This window comes from Microcebus murinus, chromosome 12 (assembly GCF_040939455.1).
Source record: "Microcebus murinus isolate Inina chromosome 12, M.murinus_Inina_mat1.0, whole genome shotgun sequence".
NCBI classification, from domain to species: domain Eukaryota; kingdom Metazoa; phylum Chordata; class Mammalia; order Primates; family Cheirogaleidae; genus Microcebus; species Microcebus murinus.
The window spans coordinates 134,705-154,947 of record NC_134115.1 but is presented as its reverse complement, the minus strand read 5'-3'; the positions used below and the strand labels follow the sequence as shown (position 1 = coordinate 154,947).

The 20,243-nt window shown below is 62.9% G+C and overlaps 5 pseudogenes; all 5 read right to left on the bottom strand.

The window, feature by feature from the left end:
• Positions 1–1,482: 1,482 nt before the first annotated feature.
• On the bottom strand, positions 1,483–1,601 carry LOC142874554 (uncharacterized; annotated as a pseudogene).
• A 3,784-nt stretch (positions 1,602–5,385) lies between these two features.
• LOC142874553 (uncharacterized) lies at positions 5,386–5,504 on the bottom strand (annotated as a pseudogene).
• Positions 5,505–9,286: 3,782 nt separating this feature from the next.
• LOC142874552 (uncharacterized) lies at positions 9,287–9,405 on the bottom strand (annotated as a pseudogene).
• Positions 9,406–13,188: 3,783 nt separating this feature from the next.
• On the bottom strand, positions 13,189–13,307 carry LOC142874551 (uncharacterized; annotated as a pseudogene).
• A 3,784-nt stretch (positions 13,308–17,091) lies between these two features.
• On the bottom strand, positions 17,092–17,210 carry LOC142874550 (uncharacterized; annotated as a pseudogene).
• Positions 17,211–20,243: the final 3,033 nt, after the last annotated feature.

The following is a 20,243-nucleotide window of genomic DNA, read 5'->3' as shown; positions in this document are numbered from 1 at the left end:
ACGGGCCTGGCCGGGGAGGAGTGCGTCAGGCAGGGGCAGAGGAGACGGGCTGGGTAAGGGTTAGGGTGACAGTTAGGGCACAATTCACAATCGCAAAGACGTGGAAGCGACCCGAGTGCCCATCCATCCAGGAGTGCATCAATAAAATGTGGCGCGTGGACACCACGGAGTGCCATTCGGCTGTGAGGAGCAGCGGTGAGAGGGCGCCTCTCGTGTTCTCCTGGCCAGAGCTGGAACCCGTTCCAGTAGGCCAGGTATCCCAAGAATGGACACACGAGCACCACGTGAGCGCGCTCACCAGCAAATTGGTACGAACGGATGGACGCCTAAGTGGACAGAGAGGAATCACCTTCATCGGGTGGGTGTCGGGCGGGTGGGGGGAGGGGAGGGGCATACACATCCATTAGGCATGGGGTGGGTGCGCACCGACTGGGGGATGGGCGCACTTGAAGCTCTGACCCGAGGGGGGAGGCTTGGAGAGGGCAAGGCACCCGACCTTAACATTGGTACCCCCACAATACGCTGGAACAACATGAGAGGTATATGAATAAGAACACAGGGGGGGCCGGGCGCGGTGGCTCACGCCTGTAATCCTAGCTCTCTGGGAGGCCGAGGCGGGCGGATTGCTCCAGGTCAGGAGTTCGAAACCAGCCTGAGCAAGAGCGAGACCCCGTCTCTACTAAAAATAGAAAGAAATTAATTGGCCAACTAATATATATAGAAAAACACAGCCGGGCGTGGTGGTGCATGCCTGTAGTCCCAACTACTCGGGAGGCTGAGGCAGCAGGAGTGCTTGAGCCCGGAGATTGAGGTTGCTGTGAGCTAGGCTGACGCCATGGCACTCACTCTAGCCTGGGCAGCAAAACGAGACTCTGTCTCAAAAAAAAAAAAAAAAAAAAAGAACGCAGGGGGGAGGGGGGCACGGGCGTCACATGTCACCTGAATACTTGTACTCCCATCATCTGCTTGAAGAGAGAGAGAAAAGAAAATGCAATCCTAGAGGTAAGAGACACTTTTTAAAAATAATGAATCCGAAGAGAAAAGTAAAAGGAGGCCTGTGGAGCAGGTCTGGGTGTGACTCCGGATCCCCCAACATCAGGTGCCACCACCAAAGATTCCTGCGTGTAGCCCATAGAACCCCAAAAGCAACGGGATGAGTTCTGGTCACATACTCCCTCAAAATGACATCCTGGCCTTCTTCTGGAACTCCCTCCCCTCTCAGACTCTCAAGGTTTCCTCCAGCGTGTCGGTTCCCACAGAGCAGACCTGTGGTCTGAGACCTGACAGTCCAGATGCCACGCATGCTGCCGCGTGGCGGCGGTGTCGCGGCTTGGGACAAGAGGAGGCCCCACGGTGCGGGCTGGGGCGCCAGGCACCGCGCGGGCGCTGAGGGTGGGGGTGACCCCCACCCCGGGCCGCCGCCGCGCTCCCAGAAAGGGGACAGAACAAGAGGCAAAAAAAAAAAAAAAAAAAAAAAGCAGCCGCCTGTGGCACCCGGTATTCCCAGGCGGTCTCCCATCCAAGTACTAACCGGGCCCGACCCTGCTTAGCTTCCCAGACCAGACGAGATCGGGGGCGTTCAGGGTGGTGTGGCCCTAGACGGCGGCGGAGGGCGCCCCTGCCCCGCTCAAGAAGCCGAGCCTCTCTGGGCTTCCCCGCCGCCGCCTCCCGCGCCGGGCCGGGCCGGTTGAGTTCGCCGGCCGGGTCCCGCGGGCTCCCAGGGACGGGGGGGATGGGCGGGGCGGGGCAGGGCGGGGCGGGGCGGGGGGCTGTCTCTCTATACACACACACACACACACTCACACTCACTCACACTCACACAAGATGCGCCTCCACGGCTGGACTCGCCAAGGTGGAGCCCTCCCAGCCCCCCTCGTCTCCTCGCCCGGCCTCCTTCACCTACCCGCTGCCCACCCCCAGCGCGTCGCTGCCTGCCGCTGACTGCGCACGCGCGGGACGCTCGCCCTTTGACCCCAGCCAGGGGCCGCCCTCCCCCACAACCCCTTTCAGCTGCGCCCCCCCCCCTCGCCCTGTGGGTGGGCTGCCGCCTATTCCCCCGGGCCAGGGCTGGGGCACAGCCAGTGTATGGGGCGTCTCTCTCTGGGGATGTGTCCCATGGGTGGGGTGGGGTGGCGTGGTTTGGGGGGCGCTGAAGAAATCAGTCCCCTCCATCTCCTACCTCTGGAAAACGCCCAAGCCCGTGGAGAACTGCCGGCACCGCTTCGTGGGGGCCGGGACCCTCCTCCGTGTCCTCCTGTGGCCCAGTCCAAGGGGCCTGGGCCTGGCCGGGGCTGCATTGGACCCCGACCACCCTGGCGTGTGGACTCGCTAAAAATCGGCCATTAGATATTGGATTCCAGCTTCCTGGAGGTCATTTCACTAATGAGTGCACCGGAAAGAGTTTCCTAATCCATCTGTGAGGGTGGCAACTGAAAGAGAATTTTAAAGCTGACAGAATAGGCGAGGGAAGGCATAGGAGATTTCCACACCCAGCAAGGAAGACTTTCCCGAAATGGAAGAAAGAAACGAGCAAACAGAGACACCGGTAGCCCGCCCGGAAAAGAGTCTGCCCCTGAGAGAAAGCACCCTGACCAGGTTCACCCGTGGGTGGGTGGCGAGCTGGCGGCGTTCAGAAGAGCGAGGCCCGCAGTCTGTGCGGAAGACACCTGCGCTCGGGTGTGTGTGGCGGCGCGATTCACAAGCAGCTCTAGACGTTAAACCAAGGAGAAGCCAGGGAGTTCCCAACGCCCCAGGTGTCCTCAGCCCACGACTGGCTGCTGTGGGAATGCGAAGCCCGGCTCCTTGTCTCAGAGCGGGGTTCCCAGGAGGATCAGGCTGAAGCTGGGACTCGGCCTCAAAGTGTCCCCTCGCATGGCCACCCCCTTCCCCTTCCTGCTCCTCTACTCCTGGTGCCCCTCCATCCAGGGGCCAGACCTTAAAGAGTCACCGCAAGAGAATCCTGGTCCCAAAGGAGCCTTCTGGGGGACCGGTGCTGAGAGAGGTTGTGGGCATGGCCCGCTGGGGCTCTGCCCGACCCAGGGCTGAGAGATGCCACCTCCCAGCTCTGGGTCCCTGCAGGAAGTGTTGGCAAGCACAGGGCCGGTCCTCCAAAGGCCCAGGTGCAGGGAGCCCAGGCCAAGCAGCCTGTGGAAGAAGCCACTTGCCGTGCCACCCCGGGAACAGGACTGCAGGCCCCGGCCCTTCCCACCACCTCCTCCTCCTCCTCCTCCACCTCCCCCCCCCGCCCCCCCCCCACAGGGCACAGGGCTCAGAGACACCTCAGACTCTTGCTACCCAAAGTGCAAAGGGCATCAGTTGCTCCTCCAACCCCCCCGCCCAGCAGACCACGTTGTCCAGCCAGCCCCCGGGCCTCCCTGGGGTGCCCAGCACAAAAGTGCAGACACCCACCGGACCCTCAATCTCAGTTTTCGGATGTTTTTGCCACTCTAAGGACCCGCAGGCCAGCTGGGCCTTCGGGCAGGACAGAGAGCCCCGGAATCCGACGTGGAGAGCTGCGTGTACGTCCCCATCAGGAGGCGGTCCCCACCTCCGCGGCTCTCCCCTTGCGGGGAGCGGCAGCCCAGCCGGCAGCCGCAGGGCCTCAGGGAAGACACCAGGCTGGGCCCCCGCGGCACAGCGGGGGCACGTCCCCCGCACTCAGGCGACTTAGGGACGGCTGCTGGAGACTGCTGCGGCCACCCTGCTGCCGGGTTTCTGGTGGGCTTCCTGGAAGCAGCGTCCACACCAAGCCCTTGGAAGGCCCAGGCGACGGAGGAGCCGGTCAGGCAGGGGCCCAGGACGGTGAGAGGCCGGGCGGGCGGGAAGGAGCATGTCAGGCAGGGGCAGAGGACGGTGACAGGCCGGGCGGGGAGGAGCCGGTCAGGCGGGGGCCCAGGACACTGACGGGCCTGGCCGGGGAGGAGTGCGTCAGGCAGGGGCAGAGGAGACGGGCTGGGTAAGGGTTAGGGTGACAGTTAGGGCACAATTCACAATCGCAAAGACGTGGAAGCGACCCGAGTGCCCATCCATCCAGGAGTGCATCAATAAAATGTGGCGCGTGGACACCACGGAGTGCCATTCGGCTGTGAGGAGCAGCGGTGAGAGGGCGCCTCTCGTGTTCTCCTGGCCAGAGCTGGAACCCGTTCCAGTAGGCCAGGTATCCCAAGAATGGACACACGAGCACCACGTGAGCGCGCTCACCAGCAAATTGGTACGAACGGATGGACGCCTAAGTGGACAGAGAGGAATCACCTTCATCGGGTGGGTGTCGGGCGGGTGGGGGGAGGGGAGGGGCATACACATCCATTAGGCATGGGGTGGGTGCGCACCGACTGGGGGATGGGCGCACTTGAAGCTCTGACCCGAGGGGGGAGGCTTGGAGAGGGCAAGGCACCCGACCTTAACATTGGTACCCCCACAATACGCTGGAACAACATGAGAGGTATATGAATAAGAACACAGGGGGGGCCGGGCGCGGTGGCTCACGCCTGTAATCCTAGCTCTCTGGGAGGCCGAGGCGGGCGGATTGCTCCAGGTCAGGAGTTCGAAACCAGCCTGAGCAAGAGCGAGACCCCGTCTCTACTAAAAATAGAAAGAAATTAATTGGCCAACTAATATATATAGAAAAACACAGCCGGGCGTGGTGGTGCATGCCTGTAGTCCCAACTACTCGGGAGGCTGAGGCAGCAGGAGTGCTTGAGCCCGGAGATTGAGGTTGCTGTGAGCTAGGCTGACGCCATGGCACTCACTCTAGCCTGGGCAGCAAAACGAGACTCTGTCTCAAAAAAAAAAAAAAAAAAAAAAGAACGCAGGGGGGAGGGGGGCACGGGCGTCACATGTCACCTGAATACTTGTACTCCCATCATCTGCTTGAAGAGAGAGAGAAAAGAAAATGCAATCCTAGAGGTAAGAGACACTTTTTAAAAATAATGAATCCGAAGAGAAAAGTAAAAGGAGGCCTGTGGAGCAGGTCTGGGTGTGACTCCGGATCCCCCAACATCAGGTGCCACCACCAAAGATTCCTGCGTGTAGCCCATAGAACCCCAAAAGCAACGGGATGAGTTCTGGTCACATACTCCCTCAAAATGACATCCTGGCCTTCTTCTGGAACTCCCTCCCCTCTCAGACTCTCAAGGTTTCCTCCAGCGTGTCGGTTCCCACAGAGCAGACCTGTGGTCTGAGACCTGACAGTCCAGATGCCACGCATGCTGCCGCGTGGCGGCGGTGTCGCGGCTTGGGACAAGAGGAGGCCCCACGGTGCGGGCTGGGGCGCCAGGCACCGCGCGGGCGCTGAGGGTGGGGGTGACCCCCACCCCGGGCCGCCGCCGCGCTCCCAGAAAGGGGACAGAACAAGAGGCAAAAAAAAAAAAAAAAAAAAAAAGCAGCCGCCTGTGGCACCCGGTATTCCCAGGCGGTCTCCCATCCAAGTACTAACCGGGCCCGACCCTGCTTAGCTTCCCAGACCAGACGAGATCGGGGGCGTTCAGGGTGGTGTGGCCCTAGACGGCGGCGGAGGGCGCCCCTGCCCCGCTCAAGAAGCCGAGCCTCTCTGGGCTTCCCCGCCGCCGCCTCCCGCGCCGGGCCGGGCCGGTTGAGTTCGCCGGCCGGGTCCCGCGGGCTCCCAGGGACGGGGGGGATGGGCGGGGCGGGGCAGGGCGGGGCGGGGCGGGGGGCTGTCTCTCTATACACACACACACACACACTCACACTCACTCACACTCACACAAGATGCGCCTCCACGGCTGGACTCGCCAAGGTGGAGCCCTCCCAGCCCCCCTCGTCTCCTCGCCCGGCCTCCTTCACCTACCCGCTGCCCACCCCCAGCGCGTCGCTGCCTGCCGCTGACTGCGCACGCGCGGGACGCTCGCCCTTTGACCCCAGCCAGGAGCCGCCCTCCCCCACAACCCCTTTCAGCTGCGCCCCCCCCCCTCGCCCTGTGGGTGGGCTGCCGCCTATTCCCCCGGGCCAGGGCTGGGGCACAGCCAGTGTATGGGGCGTCTCTCTCTGGGGATGTGTCCCATGGGTGGGGTGGGGTGGCGTGGTTTGGGGGGCGCTGAAGAAATCAGTCCCCTCCATCTCCTACCTCTGGAAAACGCCCAAGCCCGTGGAGAACTGCCGGCACCGCTTCGTGGGGGCCGGGACCCTCCTCCGTGTCCTCCTGTGGCCCAGTCCAAGGGGCCTGGGCCTGGCCGGGGCTGCATTGGACCCCGACCACCCTGGCGTGTGGACTCGCTAAAAATCGGCCATTAGATATTGGATTCCAGCTTCCTGGAGGTCATTTCACTAATGAGTGCACCGGAAAGAGTTTCCTAATCCATCTGTGAGGGTGGCAACTGAAAGAGAATTTTAAAGCTGACAGAATAGGCGAGGGAAGGCATAGGAGATTTCCACACCCAGCAAGGAAGACTTTCCCGAAATGGAAGAAAGAAACGAGCAAACAGAGACACCGGTAGCCCGCCCGGAAAAGAGTCTGCCCCTGAGAGAAAGCACCCTGACCAGGTTCACCCGTGGGTGGGTGGCGAGCTGGCGGCGTTCAGAAGAGCGAGGCCCGCAGTCTGTGCGGAAGACACCTGCGCTCGGGTGTGTGTGGCGGCGCGATTCACAAGCAGCTCTAGACGTTAAACCAAGGAGAAGCCAGGGAGTTCCCAACGCCCCAGGTGTCCTCAGCCCACGACTGGCTGCTGTGGGAATGCGAAGCCCGGCTCCTTGTCTCAGAGCGGGGTTCCCAGGAGGATCAGGCTGAAGCTGGGACTCGGCCTCAAAGTGTCCCCTCGCATGGCCACCCCCTTCCCCTTCCTGCTCCTCTACTCCTGGTGCCCCTCCATCCAGGGGCCAGACCTTAAAGAGTCACCGCAAGAGAATCCTGGTCCCAAAGGAGCCTTCTGGGGGACCGGTGCTGAGAGAGGTTGTGGGCATGGCCCGCTGGGGCTCTGCCCGACCCAGGGCTGAGAGATGCCACCTCCCAGCTCTGGGTCCCTGCAGGAAGTGTTGGCAAGCACAGGGCCGGTCCTCCAAAGGCCCAGGTGCAGGGAGCCCAGGCCAAGCAGCCTGTGGAAGAAGCCACTTGCCGTGCCACCCCGGGAACAGGACTGCAGGCCCCGGCCCTTCCCACCACCTCCTCCTCCTCCTCCTCCACCTCCCCCCCCGCCCCCCCCCACAGGGCACAGGGCTCAGAGACACCTCAGACTCTTGCTACCCAAAGTGCAAAGGGCATCAGTTGCTCCTCCAACCCCCCCGCCCAGCAGACCACGTTGTCCAGCCAGCCCCCGGGCCTCCCTGGGGTGCCCAGCACAAAAGTGCAGACACCCACCGGACCCTCAATCTCAGTTTTCGGATGTTTTTGCCACTCTAAGGACCCGCAGGCCAGCTGGGCCTTTGGGCAGGACAGAGAGCCCCGGAATCCGACGTGGAGAGCTGCGTGTACGTCCCCATCAGGAGGCGGTCCCCACCTCCGCGGCTCTCCCCTTGCGGGGAGCGGCAGCCCAGCCGGCAGCCGCAGGGCCTCAGGGAAGACACCAGGCTGGGCCCCCGCGGCACAGCGGGGGCACGTCCCCCGCACTCAGGCGACTTAGGGACGGCTGCTGGAGACTGCTGCGGCCACCCTGCTGCCGGGTTTCTGGTGGGCTTCCTGGAAGCAGCGTCCACACCAAGCCCTTGGAAGGCCCAGGCGACGGAGGAGCCGGTCAGGCAGGGGCCCAGGACGGTGAGAGGCCGGGCGGGCGGGAAGGAGCATGTCAGGCAGGGGCAGAGGACGGTGACAGGCCGGGCGGGGAGGAGCCGGTCAGGCGGGGGCCCAGGACAGTGACGGGCCTGGCCGGGGAGGAGTGCGTCAGGCAGGGGCAGAGGAGACGGGCTGGGTAAGGGTTAGGGTGACAGTTAGGGCACAATTCACAATCGCAAAGACGTGGAAGCGACCCGAGTGCCCATCCATCCAGGAGTGCATCAATAAAATGTGGCGCGTGGACACCACGGAGTGCCATTCGGCTGTGAGGAGCAGCGGTGAGAGGGCGCCTCTCGTGTTCTCCTGGCCAGAGCTGGAACCCGTTCCAGTAGGCCAGGTATCCCAAGAATGGACACACGAGCACCACGTGAGCGCGCTCACCAGCAAATTGGTACGAACGGATGGACGCCTAAGTGGACAGAGAGGAATCACCTTCATCGGGTGGGTGTCGGGCGGGTGGGGGGAGGGGAGGGGCATACACATCCATTAGGCATGGGGTGGGTGCGCACCGACTGGGGGATGGGCGCACTTGAAGCTCTGACCCGAGGGGGGAGGCTTGGAGAGGGCAAGGCACCCGACCTTAACATTGGTACCCCCACAATACGCTGGAACAACATGAGAGGTATATGAATAAGAACACAGGGGGGGCCGGGCGCGGTGGCTCACGCCTGTAATCCTAGCTCTCTGGGAGGCCGAGGCGGGCGGATTGCTCCAGGTCAGGAGTTCGAAACCAGCCTGAGCAAGAGCGAGACCCCGTCTCTACTAAAAATAGAAAGAAATTAATTGGCCAACTAATATATATAGAAAAACACAGCCGGGCGTGGTGGTGCATGCCTGTAGTCCCAACTACTCGGGAGGCTGAGGCAGCAGGAGTGCTTGAGCCCGGAGATTGAGGTTGCTGTGAGCTAGGCTGACGCCATGGCACTCACTCTAGCCTGGGCAGCAAAACGAGACTCTGTCTCAAAAAAAAAAAAAAAAAAAAAAGAACGCAGGGGGGAGGGGGGCACGGGCGTCACATGTCACCTGAATACTTGTACTCCCATCATCTGCTTGAAGAGAGAGAGAAAAGAAAATGCAATCCTAGAGGTAAGAGACACTTTTTAAAAATAATGAATCCGAAGAGAAAAGTAAAAGGAGGCCTGTGGAGCAGGTCTGGGTGTGACTCCGGATCCCCCAACATCAGGTGCCACCACCAAAGATTCCTGCGTGTAGCCCATAGAACCCCAAAAGCAACGGGATGAGTTCTGGTCACATACTCCCTCAAAATGACATCCTGGCCTTCTTCTGGAACTCCCTCCCCTCTCAGACTCTCAAGGTTTCCTCCAGCGTGTCGGTTCCCACAGAGCAGACCTGTGGTCTGAGACCTGACAGTCCAGATGCCACGCATGCTGCCGCGTGGCGGCGGTGTCGCGGCTTGGGACAAGAGGAGGCCCCACGGTGCGGGCTGGGGCGCCAGGCACCGCGCGGGCGCTGAGGGTGGGGGTGACCCCCACCCCGGGCCGCCGCCGCGCTCCCAGAAAGGGGACAGAACAAGAGGCAAAAAAAAAAAAAAAAAAAAAAAGCAGCCGCCTGTGGCACCCGGTATTCCCAGGCGGTCTCCCATCCAAGTACTAACCGGGCCCGACCCTGCTTAGCTTCCCAGACCAGACGAGATCGGGGGCGTTCAGGGTGGTGTGGCCCTAGACGGCGGCGGAGGGCGCCCCTGCCCCGCTCAAGAAGCCGAGCCTCTCTGGGCTTCCCCGCCGCCGCCTCCCGCGCCGGGCCGGGCCGGTTGAGTTCGCCGGCCGGGTCCCGCGGGCTCCCAGGGACGGGGGGGATGGGCGGGGCGGGGCAGGGCGGGGCGGGGCGGGGGGCTGTCTCTCTATACACACACACACACACACTCACACTCACTCACACTCACACAAGATGCGCCTCCACGGCTGGACTCGCCAAGGTGGAGCCCTCCCAGCCCCCCTCGTCTCCTCGCCCGGCCTCCTTCACCTACCCGCTGCCCACCCCCAGCGCGTCGCTGCCTGCCGCTGACTGCGCACGCGCGGGACGCTCGCCCTTTGACCCCAGCCAGGAGCCGCCCTCCCCCACAACCCCTTTCAGCTGCGCCCCCCCCCCTCGCCCTGTGGGTGGGCTGCCGCCTATTCCCCCGGGCCAGGGCTGGGGCACAGCCAGTGTATGGGGCGTCTCTCTCTGGGGATGTGTCCCATGGGTGGGGTGGGGTGGCGTGGTTTGGGGGGCGCTGAAGAAATCAGTCCCCTCCATCTCCTACCTCTGGAAAACGCCCAAGCCCGTGGAGAACTGCCGGCACCGCTTCGTGGGGGCCGGGACCCTCCTCCGTGTCCTCCTGTGGCCCAGTCCAAGGGGCCTGGGCCTGGCCGGGGCTGCATTGGACCCCGACCACCCTGGCGTGTGGACTCGCTAAAAATCGGCCATTAGATATTGGATTCCAGCTTCCTGGAGGTCATTTCACTAATGAGTGCACCGGAAAGAGTTTCCTAATCCATCTGTGAGGGTGGCAACTGAAAGAGAATTTTAAAGCTGACAGAATAGGCGAGGGAAGGCATAGGAGATTTCCACACCCAGCAAGGAAGACTTTCCCGAAATGGAAGAAAGAAACGAGCAAACAGAGACACCGGTAGCCCGCCCGGAAAAGAGTCTGCCCCTGAGAGAAAGCACCCTGACCAGGTTCACCCGTGGGTGGGTGGCGAGCTGGCGGCGTTCAGAAGAGCGAGGCCCGCAGTCTGTGCGGAAGACACCTGCGCTCGGGTGTGTGTGGCGGCGCGATTCACAAGCAGCTCTAGACGTTAAACCAAGGAGAAGCCAGGGAGTTCCCAACGCCCCAGGTGTCCTCAGCCCACGACTGGCTGCTGTGGGAATGCGAAGCCCGGCTCCTTGTCTCAGAGCGGGGTTCCCAGGAGGATCAGGCTGAAGCTGGGACTCGGCCTCCAAGTGTCCCCTCGCATGGCCACCCCCTTCCCCTTCCTGCTCCTCTACTCCTGGTGCCCCTCCATCCAGGGGCCAGACCTTAAAGAGTCACCGCAAGAGAATCCTGGTCCCAAAGGAGCCTTCTGGGGGACCGGTGCTGAGAGAGGTTGTGGGCATGGCCCGCTGGGGCTCTGCCCGACCCAGGGCTGAGAGATGCCACCTCCCAGCTCTGGGTCCCTGCAGGAAGTGTTGGCAAGCACAGGGCCGGTCCTCCAAAGGCCCAGGTGCAGGGAGCCCAGGCCAAGCAGCCTGTGGAAGAAGCCACTTGCCGTGCCACCCCGGGAACAGGACTGCAGGCCCCGGCCCTTCCCACCACCTCCTCCTCCTCCTCCTCCACCTCCCCCCCCCGCCCCCCCCCACAGGGCACAGGGCTCAGAGACACCTCAGACTCTTGCTACCCAAAGTGCAAAGGGCATCAGTTGCTCCTCCAACCCCCCCGCCCAGCAGACCACGTTGTCCAGCCAGCCCCCGGGCCTCCCTGGGGTGCCCAGCACAAAAGTGCAGACACCCACCGGACCCTCAATCTCAGTTTTCGGATGTTTTTGCCACTCTAAGGACCCGCAGGCCAGCTGGGCCTTCGGGCAGGACAGAGAGCCCCGGAATCCGACGTGGAGAGCTGCGTGTACGTCCCCATCAGGAGGCGGTCCCCACCTCCGCGGCTCTCCCCTTGCGGGGAGCGGCAGCCTAGCCGGCAGCCGCAGGGCCTCAGGGAAGACACCAGGCTGGGCCCCCGCGGCACAGCGGGGGCACGTCCCCCGCACTCAGGCGACTTAGGGACGGCTGCTGGAGACTGCTGCGGCCACCCTGCTGCCGGGTTTCTGGTGGGCTTCCTGGAAGCAGCGTCCACACCAAGCCCTTGGAAGGCCCAGGCGACGGAGGAGCCGGTCAGGCAGGGGCCCAGGACGGTGAGAGGCCGGGCGGGCGGGAAGGAGCATGTCAGGCAGGGGCAGAGGACGGTGACAGGCCGGGCGGGGAGGAGCCGGTCAGGCGGGGGCCCAGGACAGTGACGGGCCTGGCCGGGGAGGAGTGCGTCAGGCAGGGGCAGAGGAGACGGGCTGGGTAAGGGTTAGGGTGACAGTTAGGGCACAATTCACAATCGCAAAGACGTGGAAGCGACCCGAGTGCCCATCCATCCAGGAGTGCATCAATAAAATGTGGCGCGTGGACACCACGGAGTGCCATTCGGCTGTGAGGAGCAGCGGTGAGAGGGCGCCTCTCGTGTTCTCCTGGCCAGAGCTGGAACCCGTTCCAGTAGGCCAGGTATCCCAAGAATGGACACACGAGCACCACGTGAGCGCGCTCACCAGCAAATTGGTACGAACGGATGGACGCCTAAGTGGACAGAGAGGAATCACCTTCATCGGGTGGGTGTCGGGCGGGTGGGGGGAGGGGAGGGGCATACACATCCATTAGGCATGGGGTGGGTGCGCACCGACTGGGGGATGGGCGCACTTGAAGCTCTGACCCGAGGGGGGAGGCTTGGAGAGGGCAAGGCACCCGACCTTAACATTGGTACCCCCACAATACGCTGGAACAACATGAGAGGTATATGAATAAGAACACAGGGGGGGCCGGGCGCGGTGGCTCACGCCTGTAATCCTAGCTCTCTGGGAGGCCGAGGCGGGCGGATTGCTCCAGGTCAGGAGTTCGAAACCAGCCTGAGCAAGAGCGAGACCCCGTCTCTACTAAAAATAGAAAGAAATTAATTGGCCAACTAATATATATAGAAAAACACAGCCGGGCGTGGTGGTGCATGCCTGTAGTCCCAACTACTCGGGAGGCTGAGGCAGCAGGAGTGCTTGAGCCCGGAGATTGAGGTTGCTGTGAGCTAGGCTGACGCCATGGCACTCACTCTAGCCTGGGCAGCAAAACGAGACTCTGTCTCAAAAAAAAAAAAAAAAAAAAAAGAACGCAGGGGGGAGGGGGGCACGGGCGTCACATGTCACCTGAATACTTGTACTCCCATCATCTGCTTGAAGAGAGAGAGAAAAGAAAATGCAATCCTAGAGGTAAGAGACACTTTTTAAAAATAATGAATCCGAAGAGAAAAGTAAAAGGAGGCCTGTGGAGCAGGTCTGGGTGTGACTCCGGATCCCCCAACATCAGGTGCCACCACCAAAGATTCCTGCGTGTAGCCCATAGAACCCCAAAAGCAACGGGATGAGTTCTGGTCACATACTCCCTCAAAATGACATCCTGGCCTTCTTCTGGAACTCCCTCCCCTCTCAGACTCTCAAGGTTTCCTCCAGCGTGTCGGTTCCCACAGAGCAGACCTGTGGTCTGAGACCTGACAGTCCAGATGCCACGCATGCTGCCGCGTGGCGGCGGTGTCGCGGCTTGGGACAAGAGGAGGCCCCACGGTGCGGGCTGGGGCGCCAGGCACCGCGCGGGCGCTGAGGGTGGGGGTGACCCCCACCCCGGGCCGCCGCCGCGCTCCCAGAAAGGGGACAGAACAAGAGGCAAAAAAAAAAAAAAAAAAAAAAAGCAGCCGCCTGTGGCACCCGGTATTCCCAGGCGGTCTCCCATCCAAGTACTAACCGGGCCCGACCCTGCTTAGCTTCCCAGACCAGACGAGATCGGGGGCGTTCAGGGTGGTGTGGCCCTAGACGGCGGCGGAGGGCGCCCCTGCCCCGCTCAAGAAGCCGAGCCTCTCTGGGCTTCCCCGCCGCCGCCTCCCGCGCCGGGCCGGGCCGGTTGAGTTCGCCGGCCGGGTCCCGCGGGCTCCCAGGGACGGGGGGGATGGGCGGGGCGGGGCAGGGCGGGGCGGGGCGGGGGGCTGTCTCTCTATACACACACACACACACACACTCACACTCACTCACACTCACACAAGATGCGCCTCCACGGCTGGACTCGCCAAGGTGGAGCCCTCCCAGCCCCCCTCGTCTCCTCGCCCGGCCTCCTTCACCTACCCGCTGCCCACCCCCAGCGCGTCGCTGCCTGCCGCTGACTGCGCACGCGCGGGACGCTCGCCCTTTGACCCCAGCCAGGGGCCGCCCTCCCCCACAACCCCTTTCAGCTGCGCCCCCCCCCTCGCCCTGTGGGTGGGCTGCCGCCTATTCCCCCGGGCCAGGGCTGGGGCACAGCCAGTGTATGGGGCGTCTCTCTCTGGGGATGTGTCCCATGGGTGGGGTGGGGTGGCGTGGTTTGGGGGGCGCTGAAGAAATCAGTCCCCTCCATCTCCTACCTCTGGAAAACGCCCAAGCCCGTGGAGAACTGCCGGCACCGCTTCGTGGGGGCCGGGACCCTCCTCCGTGTCCTCCTGTGGCCCAGTCCAAGGGGCCTGGGCCTGGCCGGGGCTGCATTGGACCCCGACCACCCTGGCGTGTGGACTCGCTAAAAATCGGCCATTAGATATTGGATTCCAGCTTCCTGGAGGTCATTTCACTAATGAGTGCACCGGAAAGAGTTTCCTAATCCATCTGTGAGGGTGGCAACTGAAAGAGAATTTTAAAGCTGACAGAATAGGCGAGGGAAGGCATAGGAGATTTCCACACCCAGCAAGGAAGACTTTCCCGAAATGGAAGAAAGAAACGAGCAAACAGAGACACCGGTAGCCCGCCCGGAAAAGAGTCTGCCCCTGAGAGAAAGCACCCTGACCAGGTTCACCCGTGGGTGGGTGGCGAGCTGGCGGCGTTCAGAAGAGCGAGGCCCGCAGTCTGTGCGGAAGACACCTGCGCTCGGGTGTGTGTGGCGGCGCGATTCACAAGCAGCTCTAGACGTTAAACCAAGGAGAAGCCAGGGAGTTCCCAACGCCCCAGGTGTCCTCAGCCCACGACTGGCTGCTGTGGGAATGCGAAGCCCGGCTCCTTGTCTCAGAGCGGGGTTCCCAGGAGGATCAGGCTGAAGCTGGGACTCGGCCTCAAAGTGTCCCCTCGCATGGCCACCCCCTTCCCCTTCCTGCTCCTCTACTCCTGGTGCCCCTCCATCCAGGGGCCAGACCTTAAAGAGTCACCGCAAGAGAATCCTGGTCCCAAAGGAGCCTTCTGGGGGACCGGTGCTGAGAGAGGTTGTGGGCATGGCCCGCTGGGGCTCTGCCCGACCCAGGGCTGAGAGATGCCACCTCCCAGCTCTGGGTCCCTGCAGGAAGTGTTGGCAAGCACAGGGCCGGTCCTCCAAAGGCCCAGGTGCAGGGAGCCCAGGCCAAGCAGCCTGTGGAAGAAGCCACTTGCCGTGCCACCCCGGGAACAGGACTGCAGGCCCCGGCCCTTCCCACCACCTCCTCCTCCTCCTCCTCCACCTCCCCCCCCCGCCCCCCCCCACAGGGCACAGGGCTCAGAGACACCTCAGACTCTTGCTACCCAAAGTGCAAAGGGCATCAGTTGCTCCTCCAACCCCCCCGCCCAGCAGACCACGTTGTCCAGCCAGCCCCCGGGCCTCCCTGGGGTGCCCAGCACAAAAGTGCAGACACCCACCGGACCCTCAATCTCAGTTTTCGGATGTTTTTGCCACTCTAAGGACCCGCAGGCCAGCTGGGCCTTCGGGCAGGACAGAGAGCCCCGGAATCCGACGTGGAGAGCTGCGTGTACGTCCCCATCAGGAGGCGGTCCCCACCTCCGCGGCTCTCCCCTTGCGGGGAGCGGCAGCCCAGCCGGCAGCCGCAGGGCCTCAGGGAAGACACCAGGCTGGGCCCCCGCGGCACAGCGGGGGCACGTCCCCCGCACTCAGGCGACTTAGGGACGGCTGCTGGAGACTGCTGCGGCCACCCTGCTGCCGGGTTTCTGGTGGGCTTCCTGGAAGCAGCGTCCACACCAAGCCCTTGGAAGGCCCAGGCGACGGAGGAGCCGGTCAGGCAGGGGCCCAGGACGGTGAGAGGCCGGGCGGGCGGGAAGGAGCATGTCAGGCAGGGGCAGAGGACGGTGACAGGCCGGGCGGGGAGGAGCCGGTCAGGCGGGGGCCCAGGACAGTGACGGGCCTGGCCGGGGAGGAGTGCGTCAGGCAGGGGCAGAGGAGACGGGCTGGGTAAGGGTTAGGGTGACAGTTAGGGCACAATTCACAATCGCAAAGACGTGGAAGCGACCCGAGTGCCCATCCATCCAGGAGTGCATCAATAAAATGTGGCGCGTGGACACCACGGAGTGCCATTCGGCTGTGAGGAGCAGCGGTGAGAGGGCGCCTCTCGTGTTCTCCTGGCCAGAGCTGGAACCCGTTCCAGTAGGCCAGGTATCCCAAGAATGGACACACGAGCACCACGTGAGCGCGCTCACCAGCAAATTGGTACGAACGGATGGACGCCTAAGTGGACAGAGAGGAATCACCTTCATCGGGTGGGTGTCGGGCGGGTGGGGGGAGGGGAGGGGCATACACATCCATTAGGCATGGGGTGGGTGCGCACCGACTGGGGGATGGGCGCACTTGAAGCTCTGACCCGAGGGGGGAGGCTTGGAGAGGGCAAGGCACCCGACCTTAACATTGGTACCCCCACAATACGCTGGAACAACATGAGAGGTATATGAATAAGAACACAGGGGGGGCCGGGCGCGGTGGCTCACGCCTGTAATCCTAGCTCTCTGGGAGGCCGAGGCGGGCGGATTGCTCCAGGTCAGGAGTTCGAAACCAGCCTGAGCAAGAGCGAGACCCCGTCTCTACTAAAAATAGAAAGAAATTAATTGGCCAACTAATATATATAGAAAAACACAGCCGGGCGTGGTGGTGCATGCCTGTAGTCCCAACTACTCGGGAGGCTGAGGCAGCAGGAGTGCTTGAGCCCGGAGATTGAGGTTGCTGTGAGCTAGGCTGACGCCATGGCACTCACTCTAGCCTGGGCAGCAAAACGAGACTCTGTCTCAAAAAAAAAAAAAAAAAAAAAAGAACGCAGGGGGGAGGGGGGCACGGGCGTCACATGTCACCTGAATACTTGTACTCCCATCATCTGCTTGAAGAGAGAGAGAAAAGAAAATGCAATCCTAGAGGTAAGAGACACTTTTTAAAAATAATGAATCCGAAGAGAAAAGTAAAAGGAGGCCTGTGGAGCAGGTCTGGGTGTGACTCCGGATCCCCCAACATCAGGTGCCACCACCAAAGATTCCTGCGTGTAGCCCATAGAACCCCAAAAGCAACGGGATGAGTTCTGGTCACATACTCCCTCAAAATGACATCCTGGCCTTCTTCTGGAACTCCCTCCCCTCTCAGACTCTCAAGGTTTCCTCCAGCGTGTCGGTTCCCACAGAGCAGACCTGTGGTCTGAGACCTGACAGTCCAGATGCCACGCATGCTGCCGCGTGGCGGCGGTGTCGCGGCTTGGGACAAGAGGAGGCCCCACGGTGCGGGCTGGGGCGCCAGGCACCGCGCGGGCGCTGAGGGTGGGGGTGACCCCCACCCCGGGCCGCCGCCGCGCTCCCAGAAAGGGGACAGAACAAGAGGCAAAAAAAAAAAAAAAAAAAAAAAGCAGCCGCCTGTGGCACCCGGTATTCCCAGGCGGTCTCCCATCCAAGTACTAACCGGGCCCGACCCTGCTTAGCTTCCCAGACCAGACGAGATCGGGGGCGTTCAGGGTGGTGTGGCCCTAGACGGCGGCGGAGGGCGCCCCTGCCCCGCTCAAGAAGCCGAGCCTCTCTGGGCTTCCCCGCCGCCGCCTCCCGCGCCGGGCCGGGCCGGTTGAGTTCGCCGGCCGGGTCCCGCGGGCTCCCAGGGACGGGGGGGATGGGCGGGGCGGGGCAGGGCGGGGCGGGGCGGGGGGCTGTCTCTCTATACACACACACACACACACTCACACTCACTCACACTCACACAAGATGCGCCTCCACGGCTGGACTCGCCAAGGTGGAGCCCTCCCAGCCCCCCTCGTCTCCTCGCCCGGCCTCCTTCACCTACCCGCTGCCCACCCCCAGCGCGTCGCTGCCTGCCGCTGACTGCGCACGCGCGGGACGCTCGCCCTTTGACCCCAGCCAGGGGCCGCCCTCCCCCACAACCCCTTTCAGCTGCGCCCCCCCCCCTCGCCCTGTGGGTGGGCTGCCGCCTATTCCCCCGGGCCAGGGCTGGGGCACAGCCAGTGTATGGGGCGTCTCTCTCTGGGGATGTGTCCCATGGGTGGGGTGGGGTGGCGTGGTTTGGGGGGCGCTGAAGAAATCAGTCCCCTCCATCTCCTACCTCTGGAAAACGCCCAAGCCCGTGGAGAACTGCCGGCACCGCTTCGTGGGGGCCGGGACCCTCCTCCGTGTCCTCCTGTGGCCCAGTCCAAGGGGCCTGGGCCTGGCCGGGGCTGCATTGGACCCCGACCACCCTGGCGTGTGGACTCGCTAAAAATCGGCCATTAGATATTGGATTCCAGCTTCCTGGAGGTCATTTCACTAATGAGTGCACCGGAAAGAGTTTCCTAATCCATCTGTGAGGGTGGCAACTGAAAGAGAATTTTAAAGCTGACAGAATAGGCGAGGGAAGGCATAGGAGATTTCCACACCCAGCAAGGAAGACTTTCCCGAAATGGAAGAAAGAAACGAGCAAACAGAGACACCGGTAGCCCGCCCGGAAAAGAGTCTGCCCCTGAGAGAAAGCACCCTGACCAGGTTCACCCGTGGGTGGGTGGCGAGCTGGCGGCGTTCAGAAGAGCGAGGCCCGCAGTCTGTGCGGAAGACACCTGCGCTCGGGTGTGTGTGGCGGCGCGATTCACAAGCAGCTCTAGACGTTAAACCAAGGAGAAGCCAGGGAGTTCCCAACGCCCCAGGTGTCCTCAGCCCACGACTGGCTGCTGTGGGAATGCGAAGCCCGGCTCCTTGTCTCAGAGCGGGGTTCCCAGGAGGATCAGGCTGAAGCTGGGACTCGGCCTCAAAGTGTCCCCTCGCATGGCCACCCCCTTCCCCTTCCTGCTCCTCTACTCCTGGTGCCCCTCCATCCAGGGGCCAGACCTTAAAGAGTCACCGCAAGAGAATCCTGGTCCCAAAGGAGCCTTCTGGGGGACCGGTGCTGAGAGAGGTTGTGGGCATGGCCCGCTGGGGCTCTGCCCGACCCAGGGCTGAGAGATGCCACCTCCCAGCTCTGGGTCCCTGCAGGAAGTGTTGGCAAGCACAGGGCCGGTCCTCCAAAGGCCCAGGTGCAGGGAGCCCAGGCCAAGCAGCCTGTGGAAGAAGCCACTTGCCGTGCCACCCCGGGAACAGGACTGCAGGCCCCGGCCCTTCCCACCACCTCCTCCTCCTCCTCCTCCACCTCCCCCCCCCGCCCCCCCCCACAGGGCACAGGGCTCAGAGACACCTCAGACTCTTGCTACCCAAAGTGCAAAGGGCATCAGTTGCTCCTCCAACCCCCCCGCCCAGCAGACCACGTTGTCCAGCCAGCCCCCGGGCCTCCCTGGGGTGCCCAGCACAAAAGTGCAGACACCCACCGGACCCTCAATCTCAGTTTTCGGATGTTTTTGCCACTCTAAGGACCCGCAGGCCAGCTGGGCCTTCGGGCAGGACAGAGAGCCCCGGAATCCGACGTGGAGAGCTGCGTGTACGTCCCCATCAGGAGGCGGTCCCCACCTCCGCGGCTCTCCCCTTGCGGGGAGCGGCAGCCCAGCCGGCAGCCGCAGGGCCTCAGGGAAGACACCAGGCTGGGCCCCCGCGGCACAGCGGGGGCACGTCCCCCGCACTCAGGCGACTTAGGGACGGCTGCTGGAGACTGCTGCGGCCACCCTGCTGCCGGGTTTCTGGTGGGCTTCCTGGAAGCAGCGTCCACACCAAGCCCTTGGAAGGCCCAGGCGACGGAGGAGCCGGTCAGGCAGGGGCCCAGGACGGTGAGAGGCCGGGCGGGCGGGAAGGAGCATGTCAGGCAGGGGCAGAGGACGGTGACAGGCCGGGCGGGGAGGAGCCGGTCAGGCGGGGGCCCAGGACACTGACGGGCCTGGCCGGGGAGGAGTGCGTCAGGCAGGGGCAGAGGAGACGGGCTGGGTAAGGGTTAGGGTGACAGTTAGGGCACAATTCACAATCGCAAAGACGTGGAAGCGACCCGAGTGCCCATCCATCCAGGAGTGCATCAATAAAATGTGGCGCGTGGACACCACGGAGTGCCATTCGGCTGTGAGGAGCAGCGGTGAGAGGGCGCCTCTCGTGTTCTCCTGGCCAGAGCTGGAACCCGTTCCAGTAGGCCAGGTATCCCAAGAATGGACACACGAGCACCACGTGAGCGCGCTCACCAGCAAATTGGTACGAACGGATGGACGCCTAAGTGGACAGAGAGGAATCACCTTCATCGGGTGGGTGTCGGGCGGGTGGGGGGAGGGGAGGGGCATACACATCCATTAGGCATGGGGTGGGTGCGCACCGACTGGGGGATGGGCGCACTTGAAGCTCTGACCCGAGGGGGGAGGCTTGGAGAGGGCAAGGCACCCGACCTTAACATTGGTACCCCCACAATACGCTGGAACAACATGAGAGGTATATGAATAAGAACACAGGGGGGGCCGGGCGCGGTGGCTCACGCCTGTAATCCTAGCTCTCTGGGAGGCCGAGGCGGGCGGATTGCTCCAGGTCAGGAGTTCGAAACCAGCCTGAGCAAGAGCGAGACCCCGTCTCTACTAAAAATAGAAAGAAATTAATTGGCCAACTAATATATATAGAAAAACACAGCC